This window comes from Cherax quadricarinatus, chromosome 52 (genome assembly GCF_038502225.1).
Source record: "Cherax quadricarinatus isolate ZL_2023a chromosome 52, ASM3850222v1, whole genome shotgun sequence".
In the NCBI taxonomy this organism is placed as follows: Eukaryota; Metazoa; Arthropoda; class Malacostraca; order Decapoda; family Parastacidae; genus Cherax; species Cherax quadricarinatus.
The window spans coordinates 30,513,906-30,533,244 of NC_091343.1; positions in this window are offsets into that span (position 1 = coordinate 30,513,906).

Below are 19,339 nucleotides of genomic sequence, written 5' to 3' on the forward strand. Positions count from 1 at the left end.
TCCTGCTGTACTCTCACTGGCTATCCTGCTGTACTCTCACTGGCTATCCTGCTGTACTCTCACTGGCTATCCTGCTGTACTCTCACTGGCTATCCTGCTGTACTCTCACTGGCTATCCTGCTGTACTCTCACTGGCTATCCTGCTGTACTCTCACTGGCTATCCTGCTGTACTCTCTCTATCCTGCTGTACTCTCACTACTCTACTGGCTATCCTGCTGTACTCTCACTGGCTATCCTGCTGTACTCTCACTGGCTATCCTGCTGTACTCTCACTGGCTATCCTGCTGTACTCTCACTGGCTATCCTGCTGTACTCTCACTGGCTATCCTGCTGTACTCTCACTGGCTATCCTGCTGTACTCTCACTGGCTATCCTGCTGTACTCTCACTGGCTATCCTGCTGTACTCTCACTGGCTATCCTGCTGTACTCTCACTGGCTATCCTGCTGTACTCTCACTGGCTATCCTGCTGTACTCTCACTGGCTATCCTGCTGTACTCTCACTGGCTATCCTGCTGTACTCTCACTGGCTATCCTGCTGTACTCTCACTGGCTATCCTGCTGTACTCTCACTGGCTATCCTGCTGTACTCTCACTGGCTATCCTGCTGTACTCTCACTGGCTATCCTGCTGTACTCTCACTGGCTCTCCTGCTGGACTCTCACTGGCTATCCTGCTGTACTCTCACTGGCTATCCTGCTGTACTCTCACTGGCTATCCTGCTGTACTCTCACTGGCTATCCTGCTGTACTCTCACTGGCTATCCTGCTGTACTCTCACTGGCTATCCTGCTGTACTCTCACTGGCTATCCTGCTGTACTCTCACTGGCTATCCTGCTGTACTCTCACTGGCTATCCTGCTGTACTCTCACTGGCTATCCTGCTGTACTCTCACTGGCTATCCTGCTGTACTCTCACTGGTTATCCTGCTGTACTCGCACTAGATATCCTATTGTACTCTCACTGGCTATCCTGCTGTACTCTCACTGGCTATCCTGCTGTACTCTCACTGGCTATCCTGCTGTACTCTCACTGGCTATCCTGCTGTACTCTCACTGGCTATCCTGCTGTACTCTCACTGGCTATCCTGCTGTACTCTCACTGGCTATCCTGCTGTACTCTCACTGGCTATCCTGCTGTACTCTCACTGGCTATCCTGCTGTACTCTCACTGGCTATCCTGCTGTACTCTCACTGGCTATCCTGCTGTACTCTCTCTGGCTATCCTGCTGTACTCTCACTGGCTATCCTGCTGTACTCTCACTGGCTATCCTGCTGTACTCTCACTGGCTATCCTGCTGTACTCTCACTGGCTATCCTGCTGTACTCTCACTGGCTATCCTGCTGTACTCTCACTGGCTATCCTGCTGTACTCTCACTGGCTATCCTGCTGTACTCTCACTGGCTATCCTGCTGTACTCTCACTGGCTATAATCCTGTACTCTCACTTGCTATCCTGCTGTACTCTCACTGGCTATCCTGCTGTACTCTCACTGGCTATCCTGCTGTACTCTCACTGGCTATCCTGCTGTACTCTCACTGGCTATCCTGCTGTACTCTCACTGGCTATCCTGCTGTACTCTCACTGGCTATCCTGCTGCTGTATCCTGCTGTACTCTCACTGGCTATCCTGCTGTACTCTCACTGGCTATCCTGCTGTACTCTCACTGGCTATCCTGCTGTACTCTCACTGGCTATCCTGCTGTACTCTCACTGGCTATCCTGCTGTACTCTCACTGGCTATCCTGCTGTACTCTCACTGGCTATCCTGCTGTACTCTCACTGGCTGCTGTATCACTGGCTATCCTGCTGTACTCTCACTTGCTATCCTGCTGTACTCTCACTGGCTATCCTGCTGTACTCTCACTGGCTATCCTGCTGTACTCTCACTGGCTATCCTGCTGTACTCTCACTGGCTATCCTGCTGTACTCTCACTGGCTATCCTGCTGTACTCTCACTGGCTATCCTGCTGTACTCTCACTGGCTATCCTGCTGTACTCTCACTGGCTATCCTGCTGTACTCTCACTGCTATCCTGCTATCCTGCTGTACTCTCACTGGCTATCCTGCTGTACTCTCACTGGCTATCCTGCTGTACTCTCACTGGCTATCCTGCTGTACTCTCACTGGCTATCCTGCTGTACTCTCACTGGCTATCCTGCTGTACTCTCACTGGCTATCCTGCTGTACTCTCACTGGCTATCCTGCTGTACTCTCACTGGCCTGCTGTACTCTCACTGGCTATCCTGCTGTACTCTCACTTGCTATCCTGCTGTACTCTCACTGGCTATCCTGCTGTACTCTCACTGGCTATCCTGCTGTACTCTCACTGGCTATCCTGCTGTACTCTCACTGGCTATCCTGCTGTACTCTCACTAGCTACTCACTGGCTACTGGCTATCCTGCTGTACTCTCACTGGCTATCCTGCTGTACTCTCACTCTCACTGGCTATCCTGCTGTACTCTCACTGGCTATCCTGCTGTACTCTCACTGGCTATCCTGCTGTACTCTCACTGGCTATCCTGCTGTACTCTCACTGGCTATCCTGCTGTACTCTCACTGGCTATCCTGCTGTACTCTCACTGGCTATCCTGCTGTACTCTCACTGGCTATCCTGCTGTACTCTCACTTGCTATCCTGCTGTACTCTCACTGGCTATCCTGCTGTACTCTCACTGCTATCCTGCTGCTATCCTGCTGTACTCTCACTGGCTATCCTGCTGTACTCTCACTGGCTATCCTGCTGTACTCTCACTGGCTATCCTGCTGTACTCTCACTGGCTATCCTGCTGTACTCTCACTGGCTATCCTGCTGTGGCTATCCTGCTGTACTCTCACTGGCTATCCTGCTGTACTCTCACTGGCTATCCTGCTGTACTCTCACTGGCTATCCTGCTGTACTCTCACTGGCTATCCTGCTGTACTCTCACTGGCTATCCTGCTGTACTCTCACTGGCTATCCTGCTGTACTCTCACTGGCTATCCTACTGTGCTGTACTCTGGCTATCCTGCTGTACTCTCACTGGCTATCCTGCTGTACTCTCACTGGCTATCCTGCTGTACTCTGACTGGCTATCCTGCTGTACTCTCACTGGCTATCCTGCTGTACTCTCACTGGCTATCCTGCTGTACTCTCACTGGCTATCCTGCTGTACTCTCACTGGCTATCCTGCTGTACTGGCTATCCTGCTGTCCTCTGGCTATCCTGCTGTACTCTCACTGGCTATCCTGCTGTACTCTCACTGGCTATCCTGCTGTACTCTCACTGGCTATCCTGCTGTACTCTCACTGGCTATCCGGCTGGCTATCCTGCTGTACTCTCACTGGCTATCCTGCTGTACTCTCACTGGCTATCCTGCTGTACTCTCACTGGCTATCCTGCTGTACACTCACTGGCTATCCTGCTGTACTCTCACTGGCTATCCTGCTGTACTCTCACTTGCTATCCTGCTGTACTCTCACTGGCTATCCTGCTGTACTCTCACTGGCTATCCTGCTGTACTCTCACTGGCTATCCTGCTGTACTCTCACTTGCTATCCTGCTGTACTCTCACTGGCTATCCTGCTGTACTCTCACTGGCTATCGTGCTGTACTCTCACTGACTATCCTGCTGTACTCTCAATGGCTATCCTGCTGTACTCTCACTGCTATCCTGCTGTACTCTCACTGCTGTACTCTCACTGGCTATCCTGCTGTACTCTCACTGGCTATCCTGCTGTACTCTCACTGGCTATCCTGCTGTACTCTCACTGGCTATCTGCTGTACTCACTGGCTATCCTGCTATACTCTCACTGGCTATCCTGCTGTACTCTCACTGGCTATCCTGCTGTACTCTCACTGCTGTACTCTCACTGGCTATCCTGCTGTACTCTCACTGGCTATCCTGCTGTACTCTCACTGGCTATCCTGCTGTACTCTCACTGGCTATCCTGCTGTACTCTCACTGGCTATCCTGCTGTACTCTCACTGGCTATCCTGCTGTACTCTCACTGGCTATCCTGCTGTACTCTCACTGGCTATCCTGCTGTACTCTCACTGGCTATCCTGCTGTACTCTCACTGGCTATCCTGCTGTACTCTCACTGGCTATCCTGCTGTACTCTCACTGGCTATCCTGCTGTACTCTCACTGGCTATCCTGCTGTACTCTCTCTACTGTACTCTCACTGGCTATCCTGCTGTACTCTCACTGGCTATCCTGCTGTACTCTCACTGGCTATCCTGCTGTACTCTCACTGGCTATCCTGCTGTACTCTCACTGGCTATCCTGCTGTACTCTCACTGGCTATCCTGCTGTACTCTCACTGGGTATCCTGCTGTACTCTCACTGGCTATCCTGCTGTACTCTCACTGGCTATCCTGCTGTACTCTCACTGGCTATCCTGCTGTACTCTCACTGGCTATCCTGCTGTACTCTCACTGGCTTTCCTGCTGTACTCTCACTTGCTATCCTGCTGTACTCTCTCTGGCTATCCTGCTGTACTCTCACTGGCTATCTTGCTCTACTCTCACTTGCTATCCTGCTGTACTCTCACTGGCTATCAAACTGTACTCTCACTGGCTATCCTGCTGTACTCTCACTTGCTATCCTGCTCTACTCTCACTGGCTATCCTGCTGTACTCTCACTGGCTATCCTGCTGTACTCTCACTGGCTATCCTGCTGTACTCTCACTGGCTATCCTGCTGTACTCTCACTGGCTATCCTGCTGTACTCTCACTTGCTATCCTGCTGTACTCTCACTGGCTATCCTGCTGTACTCTCACTAGCTATCCTGCTATCCTGCTGTACTCTCACTGGCTATCCTGCTGTGCTGTACTCTCACTTGCTATCCTGCTGTACTCTCACTGGCTATCCTGCTGTACTCTCACTGGCTATCCTGCTGTACTCTCACTTGCTATCCTGCTGTACTCTCACTGGCTATCCTGCTGTACTCTCACTGGCTATCCTGCTGTACTCTCACTGGCTATCCTGCTGTACTCTCACTGGCTATCCTGCTATACTGCTATCCTGTACTCTCACTGGCTATCCTGCTGTACTCTCACTGGCTATCCTGCTTTGCTCTCACTGGCTATCCTGCTGTACTCTCACTGGCTATCCTGCTGTACTCTCACTGGCTATCCTGCTGTACTCTCACTGGCTATCCTACTGTACTCTCTCTATCTGTCTATCCTGCTGTACTCTCACTGGCTATCCTGCTGTACTCTCACTGGCTATCCTGCTGTACTCTCACTGGCTATCCTGCTGTACTCTCACTTGCTATCCTGCTGTACTCTCACTGGCTATCCTGCTGTACTCTCACTGCTACTCTGTTCTCTCACTGGCTATCCTGCTGTACTCTCACTGGCTATCCTGCTGTACTCTCACTGCTATCCTGCTATCCTGCTGTACTCTCTGGCTACTGGCTATCCTGCTGTACTCTCACTGGCTATCCTGCTGTACTCTCACTGGCTATCCTGCTGTACTCTCACTGGCTATCCTGCTGTACTCTCACTGGCTATCCTGCTGTACTCTCACTGGCTATCCTGCTGTACTCTCACTGGCTATCCTGCTGTACTCTCACTGGCTATCCTGCTGTACTCTCACTGGCTATCCTGCTGTACTCTCACTGGTTATCCTGCTGTACTCTCACTTGCTCTCTTGCTGTACTCTCACTGGCTCTCACTGGTCTTGCTGTACTCTCACTTGCTATCCTGCTGTACTCTCACTGGCTATCCTGCTGTATCCTGCTGTACTCTCACTGGCTATCCTGCTGTACTCTCACTGGCTATCCTGCTGTACTCTCACTGGCTATCCTGCTGTACTCTCACTGGCTATCCTGCTGTACTCTCACTGGCTATCCTGCTGTACTCTCACTGGCTATCCTGCTGTACTCTCACTGGCTATTCTGTTGTAATTTCACTGGCTATCCTGCTGTACTCTCACTGGCTATCCTGCTGTACTCTCACTTGCTATCCTGCTGTACTCTCACTGGCTATCAAACTGTACTCTCACTGGCTATCCTGCTGTACTCTCACTGGCTTTCCTGCTGTACTCTCACTTGCTATCCTGCTGTGCTCTCACTTGCAATCCTGCTATCCTGCTGTACTCTCACTGGCTATCCTGCTGTACTCTCACTGGCTATCTCTGTTCTCTCACTGGCTATCCTGCTGTACTCTCACTGGCTATCCTGCTGTACTCTCACTGGCTATCCTGCTGTACTCTCACTGGCTATCCTGCTGTACTCTCACTCGCTCTCCTGCTGTACTCTCACTGGCTATCCTGCTGTACTCTCACTTGCTATCCTGCTGTACTCTCATTGGTTATCCTGCTGTACTCTGACTGGCTATCCTGCTGTACTCTCACTGGCTATCCTGCTGTACTCTCACTGGCTCTCCTGCTGTACTCTCACTGGCTATCCTGCTGTACTCTCACTGGCTATCCTGCTGTACTCCTACTGGCTATCCTGCTGCACTCTCACTGGGTATCCTGCTGTACTCTCACTGGCTATCCTGCTGTACTCTCTCTTGCTATCCTGCTGTACTCTGAATGGCTATCCTGCTGTACTCTCACTTGCTATCCTGCTGTTCTCTCACTTGGTATCCTGCTGTACTCTCACTGGCTATCTTGCTGTACTCTCACTTGCTATCCTGCTGTACTCTCACTGGCTATCCTGCTGTATTCTCACTGGCTATCCTGCTGTACTCTCACTGGCTATCCTGCTGTACTCTCACTGGCTATCCTGCTGTACTCTCACTGGCTATCCTGCTGTACTCTCACTGGCTATCCTGCTGTACTCTCACTGGCTATCCTGCTGTACTCTCACTGGCTATCCTGCTGTACTCTCACTGGCTATCCTGCTGTACTCTCACTGGCTATCCTGCTGTACTCTCACTGGCTATCCTGCTGTACTCTCACTGGCTATCCTGCTGTACTCTCACTGGCTATCCTGCTGTACTCTCACTGGCTATCCTGCTGTACTCTCACTGGCTATCCTGCTGTACTCTCACTGGCTATCCTGCTGTACTCTCACTGGCTATCCTGCTGTACTCTCACTGGCTATCCTGCTGTACTCTCACTGTACTCTCACTGGCTATCCTGCTGTACTCTCACTGCTATCCTACTCTCACTGGCTATCCTGCTGTACTCTCACTGGCTATCCTGTTTTATTCTCACTGGCTATCCTGCTGTACTCTCACTGGCTATCCTGCTGTACTCTCACTGGCTATCCTGCTGTACTCTCACTGGCTATCCTGCTGTACTCTCACTGGCTATCCTGCTGTACTCTCACTGGCTATCCTGCTGTACTCTCACTGGCTATCCTGCTGTACTCTCACTGGCTATCCTGCTGTACTCTCACTGGCTATCCTGCTGTACTCTCACTGGCTATCCTGCTGTACTCTCACTGGCTATCCTGCTGTACTCTCACTGGCTATCCTGCTGTACTCTCACTGGCTATCCTGCTGTGCTCTCACTGGCTATCCTGCTGTACTCTCACTAGCTATCCTGCTGTACTCTCACTCTCACTGGCTATCCTGCTGTACTCTCACTGGCTATCCTGCTGTACTCTCACTGGCTATCCTGCTGTACTCTCACTGGCTATCCTGCTGTACTCTCACTGGCTATCCTGCTGTACTCTCACTGGCTATCCTGCTGTACTCTCACTGGCTATCCTGCTGTACTCTCACTGGCTGTCGTGCTGTACTGGCTATCCTGCTGTACTCTCACTGGCTATCCTGCTGTACTCTCACTGGCTATCCTGCTGTACTCTCACTGGCTATCCTGCTGTACTCTCACTGGCTATCCTGCTGTACTCTCACTGGCTATCCTGCTGTACTCTCACTGGCTATCCTGCTGTACTCTCACTGGCTATCCTGCTGTACTCTCACTGGCTATCCTGCTGTACTCTCACTGGCTATCCTGCTGTACTCTCACTGGCTATCCTGTACTCTCACTGGCTATCCTGCTGTACTCTCTCTTGCTATCCTGCTGTACTCTCACTGGCTATCCTGCTGTACTCTCACTGGCTATCCTGCTGTACTCTCACTGGCTATCCTGCTGTACTCTCACTGGCTATCCTGCTGTACTCTCACTGGCTATCCTGCTATCCTGCTGTACTCTCACTGGCTATCCTGCTGTACTCTCACTGGCTATCCTGCTGTACTCTCACTGGCTATCCTGCTGTACTCTCACTGGCTATCCTGCACTGGCTATCCTGGCTATCCTGCTGTACTCTCACTGGCTATCCTGCTGTACTCTCACTGGCTATCCTGCTGTACTCTCACTGGCTATCCTGCTGTACTCTCACTGGCTATCCTGCTGTACTCTCACTGGCTATCCTGCTGTACTCTCACTGGCTATCCTGCTGTACTCTCACTGGCTATCCTGCTGTACTCTCACTGGCTATCCTGCTGTACTCTCACTGGCTATCCTGCTGTACTCTCACTGGCTATCCTGCTGTACTCTCACTGCTATCCTGCTATCCTGCTGTACTCTCACTGGCTATCCTGCTGTACTCTCACTGGCTATCCTGCTGTACTCTCACTGGCTACTGCTGCTATCCTGCTGTACTCTCACTGGCTATCCTGCTGTACTCTCACTGGCTATCCTGCTGTACTCTCACTGGCTATCCTGCTGTACTCTCACTGGCTATCCTGCTGTACTCTCACTGGCTATCCTGCTGTACTCTCACTGGCTATCCTGCTGTACTCTCACTGGCTATCCTGCTGTACTCTCACTGGCTATCCTGCTGTACTCTCACTGGCTATCCTGCTGTACTCTCACTGGCTCCTGCTGGCTATCCTGCTGTACTCTCACTGGCTATCCTGCTGTACTCTCACTGCTGTACTCTCACTAGCTATCCTGCTGTACTCTCACTGGCTATCCTGCTGTACTCTCACTGGCTATCCTGCTGTACTCTCACCAACTATCCTGATGTACTCTCACAGGCTATCCTGCTGTACTCTCACTGGCTATCCTGCTGTACTCTCAATGGTTATCCTGCTGTACTCTCACTGGCTATCCTGCTGTACTCTCACTGGCTATCCTGCTGTACTCTCACTGGCTATCCTGCTGTACTCTCACTGGCTATCCTGCTACTCTCCTGCTGCTACTCTCACTGCTATCCTGCTGTACTCTCACTGTACTCTCACTGGCTATCCTGCTGTACTCTCACTGGCTATCCTGCTGTACTCTCACTGGCTATCCTGCTGTACTCTCACTGCTATCCTGCTGTACTCTCACTGCTGTACTCTCACTGGACATCCTGCTGTACTCTCACTGGCTATCCTGCTGTACTCTCACTGGCTATCCTGCTGTACTCTCACTGGCTCTCCTGCTGCACTCTCTCACTGGCTATCCCTGCTGCACTCTCTCACTGGCTATCCTGCTGTACTCTCACTGGCTATCCTGCTGTACTCTCACTGGCTATCCTGCTGTACTCTCACTGGCTATCCTGCTGTACTCTCACTGGCTATCCTGCTGTACTCTCACTGGCTATCCTGCTGTACTCTCACTGGCTATCCTGCTGCTATCCTGCTGTACTCTCACTGGCTATCCTGCTGTACTCTCACTGGCTATCCTGCTGTACTCTCACTGGCTATCCTGCTGTACTCTCACTGGCTATCCTGCTGTACTCTAACTGGCTATCCTGCTCTGTACTGCTGCTATCCTGCTGTACTCTCACTGGCTATCCTGCTATCCTGCTATCCTGTGTACTCTCACTCACTGCTGCTATCGTGCTGTACTCTCACTGGCTATCCTGCTGTACTCTCACTGGCTATCCTGCTGTACTCTCACTGGCTATCCTGCCGTAATCTCACTGCTGCTATCTGCTGTACTCTCACTGGCTACTCTCACTGGCTTTCCTGCTGTACTCTCACTGGCTATCCTGCTGTACTCTCACTATCCTGCTGTACTCTCACTCACTGGCTATCCTGCTGCACTCTCACTGGCTATCCTGCTGTACTCTCACTGGGTATCCTGCTGTACTCTTACTGGCTATCCTGCTGTACTCTCACTGGCAATCCTGCTGTACTCTCTCTGGCTATCCTGCTGTACTCTCACTGGCTATCCTACTGTACTCTCACTGGCTATCCTGCTGTACTCTCACTGGCTATCCTGCTGTACTCTCACATGCTATCCTGCTATCCTGCTGTACTCTCACTGGCTATCCTGCTGTACTCTCACTGGCTATCCTGCTGTACTCTCACTGGCTATCCTGCTGTACTCTCACTGGCTATCCTGCTGTACTCTCACTGGCTATCCTGCTGTACTCTCACTGGCTATCCTGCTGTACTCTCTCACTGCTGCTACTGGCTATCCTGCTGTACTCTCACTGGCTATCCTGCTGTACTCTCACTTGCTATCCTGCTGTACTCTCACTGGCTATCCTGCTGTACTCTCACTGGCTATCCTGCTGTACTCTCACTGGCTATCCTGCTGTACTCTCACTGGCTATCCTGCTGTACTCTCACTGGCTATCCTGCTGTACTCTCACTGGCTATCCTGCTGTACTCTCACTGGCTATCCTGCTGTACTCTCACTTGCTATCCTGCTGTACTCTCACTGGCTATCCTGCTGTACTCTCACTGGCTATCCTGCTGTACTCTCACTGGCTATCCTGCTGTACTCTGCTGTACTCTCACTCTGGTTACTGCTTCTGTACTCTCACTGGCTATCCTGCTATCCTGCTGTACTCTCACTGGCTATCCTGCTGTACTCTCACTGGCTATCCTGCTGTACTCTCACTGGCTATCCTGCTGTACTCTCACTGGCTATCCTGCTGTACTCTCACTGTACTCTCACTGGCTATCCTGCAGTACTCTCACTGGCTATCCTGCTGTACTCTCACTGGCTATCCTGCTGTACTCTCACTCGCTATCCTGCTATCCTGCTGTACTCTCACTGGCTATCCTGCTGTACTGTCACTGGCTATCCTGCTGCTACTCTCACTGGCTATCCTGCTGTACTCTCACTCGCTATCCTGCTGGACTCTCACGGGCTATCCTGCTGTACTCTCTCACTCTCACTGGCTATCCTGCTGGCTATCCTGCTGTACTCTCACTGGCTATCCTGCAGTACTCTCACTGGCTATCCTGCTGTACTCTCACTGACTATCCTGCTGTACTCTCACTGGCTATCCTGCTGTACTCTCACTGCTACTCTCACTGCTATCCTGCTATCCTGCTGTACTCTCACTGGCTATCCTGCTGTACTCTCACTGGCTATCCTGCTGTACTCTCACTTGCTATCCTGCTGTACTCTCACTGGCTATCCTGCTGTACTCTCACTGGCTATCCTGCTGTACTCTCACTTGCTCTCTTGCTGTACTCTCACTGGCTATCCTGCTGTACTCTCACTGGCTATCCTGCTGTACTCTCACTGGCTATCCTGCTGTACTCTCACTGGCTATCCTGCTGTACTCTCACTGGCTATCCTGCTGTACTCTCACTGGCTATCCTGCTGTACTCTCACTGGCTATCCTGCTGTACTCTCACTGGCTATCCTGCTGTATTCTCACTGGCTATCCTGCTGTACTCTCACAGGCTATCCTGCTGTACTCTCACTGGCTATCCTGCTGTATCCTGCTGTACTCTCACTGGCTATCCTTCTGTACTCTCCTGCTGTACTCTCACTGGCTACTGTACTCTCACTGGATATCCTTCTGTACTCGCACTGCTATCCTGCTGTACTCTCACTGGCTATCCTGCTGTACTCTGTACTCTCACTGGCTATCCTGCTGTACTCTATCTGTCTATCCTGCTGTACTCTCACTGGCTATCCTGCTGTACTCTCACTGGCTATCCTGCTGTACTCTCACTGGCTATCCTGCTGTACTCTCTGGCTACTGCTGCTATCCTGCTGTACTCTCACTGGCTATCCTGCTGTACTCTCACTGGCTATCCTGCTGTCACTCTCACTGTACTCTCACTGGCTATCCTGCTGAACTCTCACTGGCTATCCTGCTGTACTCTCACTGGCTATCCTGCTGTACTCTCACTTGCTATCCTGCTGTAGTCTCACTGGCTGTCCTGCTATCCTGCTACTTTCACTGGCTATCCTGCTGTACTCTCACTGGCTATCCTGCTGTACTCTCACTGGCTATCCTGCTGTACTCTCACTGGCTATCCTGCTGTACTCTCACTGGCTATCCTGCTGTACTCTCACTGGCTATCCTGCTGTACTCTCACTGGCTATCCTGCTGTACTCTTACTGGCTATCCTGCTGTACTCTCACTGGCTATCCTGCTGTACTCTCACTGGCTATCCTGCTGTACTCTCACTGGCTATCCTGCTGTACTCTCACTGGCTATCCTGCTGTACTCTCACTGGCTATCCTGCTGTACTCTCACTGGCTATCCTGCTGTACTCTCACTGGCTATCCTGCTGTACTCTCACTGGCTATCCTGCTGTACTCTCACTGGCTATCCTGCTGTACTCTCACTGGCTATCCTGCTGTACTCTCACTGCTATCCTGCTGTACTCTCACTGGCTATCCTGCTGTACTCTCACTGGCTATCCTGCTGTACTCTCACTGGCTATCCTACTGTACTCTCACTGGCTATCCTGCTGTACTCTCACTGGCTATCCTGCTGTACTCTCACTGGCTATCCTGCTGTACTCTCACTGGCTATCCTGCTGTACTCTCACTGGCTATCCTGCTGTACTCTCACTGGCTATCCTGCTGTACTCTCACTGGCTATCCTGCTGTACTCTCACTGGCTATCCTGCTGTACTCTCACTGTACTCTCAATGGCTATCCTGCTGTACTCTCACTGGCTATCCTGCTGTACTCTCACTGGCTATCCTGCTGTACTCTCACTGGCTATCCAGCTGTACTCTCACTGGCTATCCTGTACTCTCACTGTACTCTCACTGGCTATCCTGCTGTACTCTCACTGGCTATCCTGCTGTACTCTCACTGGCTATCCTGCTGTACTCTCACTAGCTATCCTGCTGTACTCTCACTGGCTATCCTGCTGTACTCTCACTGGCTATCCTGCTGTACTCTCACTGGCTATCCTGCTGTACTCTCACTGGCTATCCTGCTGTACTCTCACTGGCTATCCTGCTGTACTCTCACTGGCTATCCTGCTGTACTCTCACTAGCTATCCTGCTGTACTCTCACTGGCTATCCTGCTGTACTCTCACTGGCTATCCTGCTGTACTCTTACTGGCTATCCTGCTGTACTCTCACTGGCTATCCTGCTGTACTCTCACTGGCTATCCTGCTGTACTCTCACTGGCTATCCTGCTGTACTCTCACTGGCTATCCTGCTGTACTCTCACTGGCTGTCCTGCTGTACTCTCACTGGCTATCCTGCTGTACTCTCACTGGCTATCCTGCTGTACTCTCACTGGCTATCCTGCTGTACTCTCACTGGCTATCCTGCTGTACTCTCACTGGCTATCCTGCTGTGCGCAACACGCTGTTAATGTCTTTTTTCCTTTCTTCTCTCTGTCTTTTATACAATTTGTACATTGCAAAAATCTTCGAATGGTGACTTCCTGGTTTCGATGCCACTTTCATTATTCGTCACCTCCCCGATAATTACTCTTCCCTCACACACTCTCAAATACCCTCAAACACCTGTATTTATACTTTGTAACTTCGGCAAGGAAATAAAATCTTTGTTTAGTTCTCTTGTGCTATTCTCTCTCTCTCTCTCTCTCTCTCTCTCTCTCTCTCTCTCAACATCCTTTCTTCTAACAGTTACTGAAATATTTACCAGACTGTCTCTTAGTTTAATGTATTCACTTCTTGTTCTCTCTCAGTCACTGACGCTGAACTTCATCTGTTCCTTGGTTTTATGGGAACCTCCAGTAATGGAAATATAAACACAAATGCAGTATAATGTGATCCTTTATTGACAACGTTTCACCCACACAGTGGGCTTTTTCAAGTCACACACGGATCTACCTGGGGTTGGAAGGTACGAGAGTATTTATAGTCATGTTCAGAATGTTGAGGTCAGGTGGAGAATGCTGCATCTGATGATCTACCGGGTGGAGTTATAGATGTTCATCTTGTCAGACACTGCAACACATGGCATCTTGGTACAGAAAACACCTTGGACAAGCTTTTCAAGTGAGAAGTGTTGGATCTGAGAGGGACATGACCTCTCAGTGGCTACATTATCACTACTACTACTACTACTACTACTACTACTACTCTGCACCTCTCCTTCCGACAGTATTTAAGTCTCCGCACTGTCGCTCGATCTTGAGATAGTTCCTGACTATGGAACTGAACTTCTCCAGGCCGAGGGACTGACAACCTCAAATTCTATGACTACAAGGGTGATGGACTGATTACATCGTTTTCACATCTCTACTGTTCCTGCCTACTTTCTGTATTCGACTGAAGAAGCCTACTGTGTAGGCGAAACGTTTCGGAATAAAGTTGTCTAACTGTTGCATATGTGTCTTACCTAACAACCTGTCGGTATTGTATACCATTTTGATGTTCACACAGAGTCTTGGGTAGCTTGGCAGGGGTATTGGACAAGTTGTAGACCTTCTGCAGTGTTCTATGTTCTTATGTGGGATAGCGATGAAGAAGTTTCTTGGCGAGTGGTTCAGCTATGTTATAGAACTACTCGCCAAGAAACTTCTTCATCGCTATCCCACATAAGAACATAGAACACTGCAGAAGGTCTACAACTTGTCCAATACCCCTGCCAAGCTACCCAAGACTCTATAACCCCACCCGGTAGATCATCAGATGCAGCATTCTCCACCTGACCTCAACATTCTGAACATGACTATAAATACTCTCGTACCTTCCAACCCCAGGTAGATCCGTGTGTGACTTGAAAAAGCCCACTGTGTGGGTGAAACGTTGTCAATAAAGGATCACATTATACTGCATTTGTGTTTATATTTCCATTGTGTCGGTATTTTATACCATTTATTTCCAACCTCCAGTAATACTCTAACTTGAGGTATTTCGGTCACTGCGCTATCCCACTAAGGTATCCCTGTGCTGCATAAGCCCAGCCTCCTCCATCTCGCTGCACGCCAAAGAAATATCGGTGATTGGTCATAATTTCTAATGTAGGAAATTATAATCATGTATGTGAGTGCTTATGTTTATGTCTGGAACAAAATGAACATTTCTCCAGGCTAAGGGACTGATTACCTCAAAATCTGTATGTCTAAGACTGGTGGACTGATTGCATCATCTTTACTTTGCTACTACGCTTTCTTCCTCTGTGTTGCAACCCCTGAATGGGTTGCAATGATTAATATGTATATATATAATTATTACCTTTTCATATAATTTTATACTGCTTATATTTGCGATAATAGCTAAATCGTGAATATATTGCTTTATATTATTATTTGACTTATGTTGTTAGGTAGGATGTAACATATGTGCTCAGTTCAAGTCTTGATTGTCTAACTACTGTAATTATCGCTCTTTGCTCGTTTCCCTGCCGGCTTCTTGCTGGGCAGCGACCCACGGAGCTATCACGTTATCGAGGGGGAGGGATTGTCCTCACCTCGCCTGAAGTATTCAGTCTGGTCTAGACTCGCTGGGTGGTTGGACTTATTCCAGACAAAGTGCCTAAATTTCCCTTATAGGCCCTTGTTGGAAGACCGTCTCTTGTCTCATTATTGTTAGTTCTGTGAGACTCTGTTCACAGAACATTGTATAGACTTAGTGATTTTCGACGTTGTACTGAGGTTGTGTCTCAAAGACACTCTGAGCAACTCAGGTCCTGAGCTGTAGCTTCTGACCTAACTTGTACTGGTATCTGTGTACTGTCACAGTCGGGGATTTTCTTATGCTGAACTTAGATTCAGAAGTATGGGAGTTTTGTGACTTTTGTGGAGGATCTGCTGATGGTCCCTACTTAGTGTCGTTATATTATCTCCTTGTTCCTGATTCTGTGTCGCAGTTGCTTGTTATATTGCTATTGGGCTTAGCATTCTTTTTATTGTTCAAGCAGACTGTTCTGACTGCCAGTTGGTCAGGAAGTTAGTTTATTTGAGGACTTTGTCAGTCACTTGTTTAAGTTTAGTCGAGTTTTGAGACATAGCGAACTACTTAGAGCACTTACACACATACACACAAACTTACTTGTACCTATTTGTAATATCTTATTAAATGTTAATGTACTAGACGGTACTTAAGAATTATAAATGTGATATGTGCTTTCAGCACAATACTATTGTATACGAGAGAAGTGATTATTATTAATTTGTTTGAATTGATTAATTTAATTTAATTTGATACTTAATAAGTTTATTAAATTTTAATTTCTCTAGTTAGTAGCCTACCAGTTGTAATCCTGAAGCACTATTGAACCATACTGAATTCTAATGGATAATTGGACAAGGATACTGACTACTTGTTACGAAAACCCAGTAACAGGCTGGATGCTAGAAGGGCAGTCCTTTTTAGTATTCACTGGAGATCTCTAAGCTTTTAGAATCGCATTTTTTGTAACACTCTGTATTTGACTGAAGAAGTCTAGTGTGTAGACAAAACATTTTATTCAACATTAAAAGTGCCCAACTGTTGACCGTGAGTCCTACTTTCATTTTGTCTTTACCGACACTACCACCAAACTTGATCTGTCTCCCACATGACTCACGAAATCGTACTAACACGACTTTGAAGACTCACCTGCCATGAGTTCAAGCCCCCACCCGCTCTGTGATCTGTTTGCCACATGTCTCTGCTAACAACGACTGTGGTTCTATACACGCTTTACAACCAGCTTATTTCTACTGACAGCAACTATAATCCTACTCCTATCAAGTATCTCTTCTCACAACAGCTATCAACACATACTTTACTTCACATTTTCTACTGACAGCAACTACCTCCCACTTACTTCTGCAGACATAATCGTAAAAATGGAGGTGAACTCTTTTGTTTTAGGCCGAAAGTCTGACTATATAAAAAATTGCTTCACTGTTAGTGGACTGATCTCATCATCAGTCCATTTTACCTCACCAGTGCTCATGCTGTCACTAAATTTATTTTCTTCAGTATTTGAGTGAAGAAGACTAGCTTGTAGGCGAAACGTTATAACAATAAATATATTCAACTGCTGCACCTGTATCTTTCTCATTGACGCCGACAGACAGCGACTATCACAACAAACACTACCACCAACTTGAAGTGACGCCCACTGACTCAACTCTCAATATTGCAGTTAATGACAAAAATACAGTCAAATTTTTCTTACACGCAGAGGAGAGTTTCACATCTTTTTCACAAGTTTGACACAAAAAGTCAGAATACGTGACTTCCAGACACTCGTCGACAATATTATAAGATTCTGTCTTTGCTTTTCACTGTCTCCTTCTAAATCACATACACTTCTATCCCATCCAACAAACAACGAAGAGGCGGAGCCAGGAGCTATGAATCGACCCCTGTAACCACAATTAGGTGAGTACACACACATACACACACACACACATATACACACCAGTGTCACTGACGTGTATAGTATGCAAGATTATCAGGAGGAGAGTGGTAGAGCAACTAGAACGGAACAAGATCATTAATGACAACAAACACGGATTCATGGAAGGCAAATCCTGTGTCACAGTCCTCCTGGAGTTTTATGATAAGGTAACAAAAGTAAAACACGAGAGAGAGGGGTGGGCTGACAGCATTTTCTTGGACTGCAAGAAGGCCTTCGACACAGTTCCTCACAAGAGATTAGTGCATAAGCCAGAGGATCAAGCACATATAACAGGAAGGGCACTGCAATGGATCAGAGCATACCTGACAGGGAGGCAACAACGAGTCAGGGTACGAGATTAGGTATCACAGTGGGCGCCTGTGACGAGCGGGGTTCCACAGGGGTCAGTCCTGGGACCAGTGCTGTATCTGGTGTATGTGAATGACATGATGTAAAGGATAGACCCAGAAGTGTCCCCGTTTGCAGATGATATGAAGCTAATGTGAAGAATTAAATCAGATGAGGATCAGGCAGGACTCCAAAGAGACCTGGGCAGGCTGGACATGTGGTCCAGCAACTGGCTACTAGAATTTAACCTAGCCAAATGCAAAGTCATGAAGATCGGGAAAGGGCAAAGAAGACCGCAGAGAGAGTATAGGCTAGGTGGCCAAAGACTGCAAACCTCATTCAAGGAGAAAGATCTTGGGGTGAGTATAATACCGAGCATGTCTCCGGAAGCACACATCAACCAGAAAACTGCTGCGGCATTTGGGCGCCTGGCAAACCTGAGAACAGCATTCCGATACCTCAGTAAGGAATCGTTCAGGACACTTTACACCGTGTACGTCAGATCCATACTGGAGTATGCAGCACCAGTTTGGAACCCATACCTTGTCAAGCAAGTCAAGAAATTAGAGAGAGTGCAAAGGTATGCAACAATGCTAGTTCCAGAAAGGTTAAGTTCCAGAAAGGTTAAGGGAAATAGGCCTGACGACACTGGAGGACAGAAGGGTTAGGGGAGACATGATAACGACATACAAAATATTGCGAGGAATAGCTAAGGTGGACAAAGACAGGATGTTTCAGAGATGGGACACAGAAACAAAGGGACACAATTTGAAATTGAAGACTCAGATGAGTCAAAGGAATATTAGGAATTAATTCTTTAGTCACAGAGTTGTCAGGAAGTAGAATAGTCTTGAAAGTGAGGTAATGTTGGCAGGAACCATACATAGCTTTAAGATGAGGTATGATAAAGCTCATGGAGCAGGGAGACAGAGGATCTAGTAGCGATCAGTGAAGAGGTGGGGCCAGGAGCTGAGTCTCGACCCCTGCAATCACAAATAGGTGAGTACAAATAGGTGAGTACACACACACACAACAAGAGACCTAGACAGGATTGCAGCGACAATAGCAGAGAGATGTGAACATGATAGCAGAGGGGGTTAGAAGGGTCTTCCTGGAGGAAGCTGCCTGGAGGAGTCTGCCTGGAGGGTTTTCCGGGGGTCAATGCAGCCCTATCCATGACCAGCCTTGAAAGAGTACACAGATATGAGGAAGTTCTTTATACCTGTGTAGTGCACCCTTTTGTAGTTTGGCTTTTCCCATTTTACTCCTGTTACTCTCTCTACTTGTAACTCTAATATTTATTCATAGCTCAGAACCACGTGATCACTAGTTCCAAGGGGCCTTTCATATGTGATGTGCTCAATGTCTGAGCTACACAGGGTGAACACGAGGTCCAGTCTTGCTGGTTCATCCTACCCTCTCTCTCTGATAGTGTCCCTAACATGTTGATGCCTGAGGTTTTCTAGTACCACATCCATCATCTTGGCTCTCCATTTTTTGGAACTCCAATGTGGCTCCAGGTTCTCCGAGTCACTCTCCTTGTGATTGAAATTGCCCATAATTTGCAACTTTGCTCTACCTGAGT